The sequence below is a fragment of the Centruroides sculpturatus genome, unplaced genomic scaffold (assembly GCF_000671375.1).
Source record: "Centruroides sculpturatus isolate CEXI.00-Female unplaced genomic scaffold, Cexi_2.0 scaffold32, whole genome shotgun sequence".
Taxonomy (NCBI): domain Eukaryota; kingdom Metazoa; phylum Arthropoda; class Arachnida; order Scorpiones; family Buthidae; genus Centruroides; species Centruroides sculpturatus.
The window spans coordinates 726,739-733,805 of record NW_019384445.1 but is presented as its reverse complement, the minus strand read 5'-3'; positions in this window follow the sequence as shown (position 1 = coordinate 733,805).

Genomic DNA, 7,067 nt, shown 5'->3' with positions numbered 1-7,067 from the left:
CTCCACGATACGAACAAAAACTCACCATACGACGTTATATTAGTTCGCAGCGCCATTTTCTATTCACTTCTGTTCATCGGTCTCAGTCCGCGTGTTTGCTTCGTCGTGGAAGGATCTCGCTCGATAAAGGAAATCTTGAGGTATTATCAAAAAGTGACTGATTTTATTGAAAAGAAACATCCCGAAAAGGTTCACACTGGCCGTATTGCTGCTCAGAGTAATGACATTTATCTAAGTCATTTTAGAAACATTTTAAAAAGTAGGCAAAGCCAAACCTCTTTGGAAAGACATTTTACCAAGCGATCTCTATCCAGTGAAAGTGTTGGTGAAAGTGAAGGAAAGAAAGCAAAAGGCAGTGAATAAAAATTTTAAAAAATATATAAAACAACACTAATTTTTTAATCTTTTCTAAGTTATTTTTAAGTTATTGTTACATTGTTATGTAAGTTAAGTTTTAGTATCATTTCCCATCTCCCTGTCCTCCGCCACCAGTTTACACCTCCACCGTCGTCTATCCTCAAAGGTGCAAATAAAACTACATTTTTTTTTCATCAATTATTATTCTATTATGGTTATTTATACAATCACAACTACAAAACGCATTTTTCAGTGTTTTCCTTACTATAGTTATTTTTTTAATGTACTATTAGCTTTAATTTGAGTGTGTTTTTCGCGTTGGAACGAATTATTTGGTTTTATCTGTAATCGTATGGGGAAAAATGATTTGCCTTACGACATTTTCATGATACGATCTCAGTTTCGGAACGGATTAATTTCGTATCCTGAGGTACCACTGTATTTAAATTAAATTTTAAACACATTTTAAAAGATTTTACTTATTTCCGAGTGATATAAATATACAAACTTTAAATTCTAAACGAAAGAACTGATAAAAAAAAAAAACATTTTTACAGTTGCATTTTTAAAAAAGTAGTTGCATACTTTTCAGAAAGAAGCGAAAATGATCTGTGTAAACGCGATAAGTCGTCACTATTTTTCCTTCTGAATGTTCGGATTTAGTGATTATTTATCCTAAAGTTGATATTTTAGGGTTTAGTAGCTACATCAATCTCCATGGTTACTAAGGTTTTAGTAACCAAGGAATGGTTTATCTATAGAGAATGGGGGAAGGAAAGACTTTGCATTTTAAAATCGTCCTTCGCAATATTATTTTATAATTAATCTACATTTAAATTTTCTGAGAAAATTGATCGGTGGTATAACCCGAAATTTGTTCAACGAGTAACGTTATAGCCAAATTAATCGGTTTAATGAAGGTTTTGTAATTAAGCAATATGGAAAATGCCGTAAAATTCACGGAAGAATCTTAAATTTAGCGAAAAAAGAATTCGGTTTATTAAATACACATCTCACTTTGAAGTTTGTTAAAATATTCTTGTTAGAGAAGCTATCCATCATCCCTTAAATAAATTCTAAGAAGGAAGAAGAAGAGGAGGAGGAGGAGAAGGAGAAGATGCTTTGATACAAAATAAAATCTGATGTTTATGCTTTGTTTTTTTAAACAAAGATTTTTACTGACATATTTTTCTTTTTATTTTAATTCTTTTTGTATGTATAAATTTTATATGAAAGCAAGAAAAATCCATTATCAATAATAATGGTTTTAAACACGAAATATTAGCATTTAAAACAAGGCAATCAGTAAGAGTAAAGGAGAATTTTGAATACATTTATCTCTCTTCTTACAATTTAGAACGATCTGTACTATTTTGGTTATTCAAAACATTATCGATTCTTATCTCGAGGGATGTCAACCTTTAGATTTATATCGATTCAGAGATAGAATTCGTCAACATTTGATATAGACTACATTTTCTTTGCCTTGTTTCTATTGCCCAATGGAACCAATAAGTCATCATAAAAGTGTAAGAAACACTTTTTACACTCGACTAGAAACAGGTGCATGCTCCTGTGTCGAGTGTTTCATATATTTATATACATATATTTTTGATTTATAAGTCCCTTTGAAATATATAAGCAGTTTGAGTGAGTTATATATTTATATTTTTACACTTTTCTTTCGGTAAATTAGTTCTTTCGTTGTTAAATTAAAATATCTGAGATGTACTGTACAAGAGCCTAGAACATAAAGTAATAAAAGTAATAACTGCAAAAACAAAAACATAATATAATTTTTATGTTTTAATAAGAAAGTAGATTAATTTTAAGCTCGATTATTCCGGTATTTTGTTAAAAATTTAGGTTATTTTATTGTTATTTTGTTTTTTTAAAATTTTTTAAAATAAACTCTCTACTAAAGGTGAATAAGTGGAATATAATATAATACAATAATAAACGTTTAAAGTGATACAACTTTTTATATTTTAACAAGAAAATAAATTAATTTCAAGATCAATCGGTTCAGTAATTTGATTAAAATGAAGTGTTTTTTTATTTTTTGGAAGACATTGCTTTAGTAAGGAGCTTTCCATAAAGCTTTCCCTTATCCAAGTTTGTCCAAGTTTCCGTAACCCCTCCATCTTCGGAAATCCAACAGAAGTCAACCCCCTTAAAACCTTTATCACTTTACGAATGATAGATAAGTAGAAATGAAACATACAAGAAATTTTGAAATAAATTTAATAAAATGCATAAACTGTATACAATTTAATGAACTAAACGGACGTCCACTGAAGCTCAACCCCTCTCCTCCCCCTTATCGACAATCCCCTCCCTCCTTTCCAATGTGAACGTCATTTATGGACAGCTCCTAAGCGCTCTACTGAAGGTGAATAGTCTCTCTCTCTCTCTCTATCTCTCTATATCTTTTTCTTTCTATCTCTATCTTGCTTTTGCTTTCTCTCTTTTTATTTCTATCTCTCTCCATTTTTTAAATCCCTTTCTCTCTTTTTGTCTCTATCTCTGTCTGTCTGTCTTATATTCTTTATAATTGAAATAAAGCAGTAATCTTTTGTTTTAATACGACAATGAATTTGATTCGGTATAGCAATCTGTTAAATATTGTGCCATTTTTTTGATAAGCTCTCTACAAAAAATAAGTAATCACGTTCTTCATAATTAGAATAAGTAGTAAAGATAATTTGAATCTGATATTATGCGTGAAATTAAGCTATCGCTTCAAATTCAATAAAATTTGACTGTTAAGAGATACGAAAGAATTATCAGATTTTCTCCCTCTTCGTAGGAAGAAAATCTGCAATTTCAGAGTCATTCGAATACTGTATTGAATTCAACATTTCTGTTGTTGTATTTTATATTTTGAGCTATTCTAGATTTATTTAAGTAATTTAAAATTGATTTTTTACAGTATTTTTATACCATTTCAGCTTATTAATTTGTAAATTGCAACTTTATTTCCTTTGATTTCATTTCAGTAAATTGGTTTTATGATCATTTTTTTAAAAAATATTTAATTAATAAACAAATGAATAATTAAAATTATTTAATAAAAGATAATTTTGTAATACATTTGATAAAATAAAAAAATAAAAATATTACACGAATTTTTAGAACTTTATCTTATAAGAATTGGAGATGAGATGGGACGTGAGAGAAGTGAAAGGAATGAGACGGAGTTAAGAGAAATGAATTGGACCTGAGAGAAATGAGAGAAATTGGATGGAGCCTGAGAAAGATAAGACAGATGAAATGAAATCTGAGAGAGAAGTGAGAGAAATAAGTTGGATCTGAAAGAAAAGAAACGGAGCCTGAGAGAGATAAGAGAGATGAAATGAGACCCAAGAGAGATGAGAGCGATGAGATGAAGCCTGAAAGAGGGATAAAATAACAGGGATAAAATGGAGCCTGAAAGAGATAAAATTGAGCCTGAAAGAAATGAGAGAGCCGAAGGAGCCTGAGAGAGACGAGAGACATACGAGGCTTGCGCTAATCACAAATAAGCGGCTTTTATTTCTCTCCGAAAATAATGGATAAATAGGAACAAAATCAGTGAAACAAATTAAAACGAATTTTCACTATTTATTTAACTCATATCAAGTTTCTCATATAAAAATTTAAACTTTGGGGACCCTCAGCGTTTAAGGCTAGAGCCAAATAGTCATATTGAAATCCTCTTAATCTGATTTTTGTCGACATAAAAAGTATTTAAATAAATTGATACTTAACTACGAATAAAATACTGTAAAAATAAAGTATTTGCATGATTTACTCATGTATTTCTTTGACTAGAATATTTTTACAAAAATATTTTTGCAAAAGTTTCTGTCAGAGATGCATTTTTTATTGAATGTTTACATTTGATCATGTTTATAAAACTTGATTTTTCTTTTAGAAAACAACATTTGAAATTAGAAAGTTTTGTTTTTATTGATTTTAAAGAAAGAATATTTTTAATTTAAAATGACATTTTGAACGTCTAACAACGAAAAATACATTTATAATTTAAAATTCAGCGTGTTAGATTGCTTGTGACTCAGTAAATTTTTTTAAATACAAAAGAAAGATTAATATATAAATTAGTATTAAAAATTGCTAACTTTTAAAAACATTTTGTGTTGAATTTAAGAGATCATTTGTTCCAATCTCGATAAAAATTAACACAAAAAGACGAGTTAAGTAGCTAAAACCATTTAGAAAATTTCAAGGTTCTGTCCCAAACGATTTTCGAGATATTGACCAAACGTTACCGACAGACATACGGATGAACGAACGAAATACTAACAAAAGCAATAATAAAATGGCTAAAAATTATTGTATTTTCTATAAGATCAAATCGATTTTGACATATTTAATTGAGTTTAACAGGAAGAAAACTTTAAAAAATGTATGTATACCCAACTTAATTTTCATTTCATTCAAGAAATCTTATTTAAATTGTAAGAATTTAAAGAAAATTACATTTAATTTAAAGGCAAAATGAAGTAATTGTTGACTGGTATTATTTAGTATAAAATTTTATTTGCCTTAAATAACATAAGATGAGAAATTCGATTTTAAGAAAGCGTGTCTTCCAATTAGTCCAAACAATCAGATTTACTCGAAACTTTTACAATGTAAAATCTTTTCTAAACATTCGATTTTTCAATTAAAATAACATCTTTTATATAGAAAATCTTCTAGAAACCTTATAAATTCAAATTATAGACGCGTCAATGTATAAAAAACTTAATTAATTAATAATATAGGATAAAATAGTTAATAATGTGATTGTTTTATTAATTTTTACATTACAAATGTATTAAACACGTTTAAAATAGCTTAAAATTCATATATTTAGCTTTTTTTAGAGTAAAAATAGCGACATACACTTCACTTCCCCTCAATTGAGTAAATAAGAGTAATGATGAGGAGGAGGGAAGAGTAATGATGCTTAAGATAACTGAATAAAAATAATAATTTTAAATTTTATAAATTTTTTAAAAATTCCAGCCTTAAAAGCAAAATAAATATAAATATTTTAAGGTTTCTCGAGTATAATATATTTTTATTTCACACGCTCTTTGCTATAGGTAAAAGCTTTCTACTCTAAAACTTTACTAGCTTCCTTAGGTGTTTGCCCTCTACCTTGTGGATCAGTAGCTATGTTGTCTCATCGACCGATCAATGTATCACGAAAGAATAGATAGGTAGAAGTATAACAATCAGGTCATAGGCACAAGAGTAACCTGATTTAATCAGCTTGCTGAATATAAGGCTGTATATGGGCTTCGTTCTATCGAATCTTCAGTAGCTTTTGTGATGATGTTTCGAGTATTCACGGTAATTTCGAATAGAGATTGTAGAGAAATTTAATCTGGAATACGACTATTTTACCCACTCTACTTATATAAATAATGGCTGAAAAACTCTAAACTATAGGTCTCGACTGGCACTCGATTTAGGAATAGGTTGGACAATTTTATATTTAGATTTTGGATAAGATGTGTCGTATGCGTGACGAAACATAAAGAACTATCGTAAAGTTGAAATGGATGTATCGGACGAAGATGATGCATTTATTTTATCTTCTAAGTGAAAGACAACTTATGTAAAATTGTATATAAAAAGAGGGACACTCAGGTCGAGAGCTCTGGTCACTCGCTTATTGAAGATATAAGAAATGCAATGTTTTCGAGGCTCCCTTAAATATGTGGCCAGCCAAATAGCTCTGTGAGAAAGCTTGTATAACAGTAGACTACGGTTAAACTTTGATTTAGCGCTACCATTTGTTTTCTCCCGAAATTGGCACTAAATCGAGTATGGCGCTAAACTGAAGTATTTCAGATAATAAGAATTATATATACACGAGTTTGAGTCACTTAATTTGGTGTTATAGTGCCATTAGAAGGGTTTGTATTAAATATTTATAGAAAATATCCATTAACAAGTATTCATTGGCGCTTTACGAACGTGGTACTATTTAAAAGAACGCTACATCGAGATTTTACTGTAAATTACATGTTCTATTGTCTTAGACGTAAGCGAAACATTCTATTTCATTATACAAATTATAATATTTTTATGGAATAAAATAATGCTATAAATTTGGACTGTATATTAATAATTACACATGATTTATGCCACTTTTACTACAGAACATCATCCAAATATGCCGAGATGTTTAGTTTTTTCAACGTCACTCAACATTATATAAATAGGTCTATATTTATACGAAAACAATTGAAAAAATTCCTGTAATAACTTTGATGATATTGTTTTAAGTTATCATTATATTTGATTGTAGAAGTTGGATGATAGAGAAAACTCACATAAATGACTTAGTGCATATAACGAGAATATAATGGCAGTCTTTGGAGATCAACTCACTGATAACATTCTTAATAGCCTTAACATTCACAAAGAAAATCAAACAAATCTGATTTAGCTTTATGAGATAACTTAGAGAATAGTTTTACTGACCGACTACGGATTTTTGCAATTTTATATAAATACATTCAATATAGTGTATATAATTAATACAGAATTAACACTTCATTATTGGGCTGCAATTTGAGAAAATTGTAGGCTTATAAATTTCAACTGTCCTTCCTTAATCTCGCGAGAACAGAGTTAGATAGATGAAAGACAAGATGAGATATGAAAAGTGTAGGAACAAGAGACCCGATTAGCACCGGAAGTTACGTTAT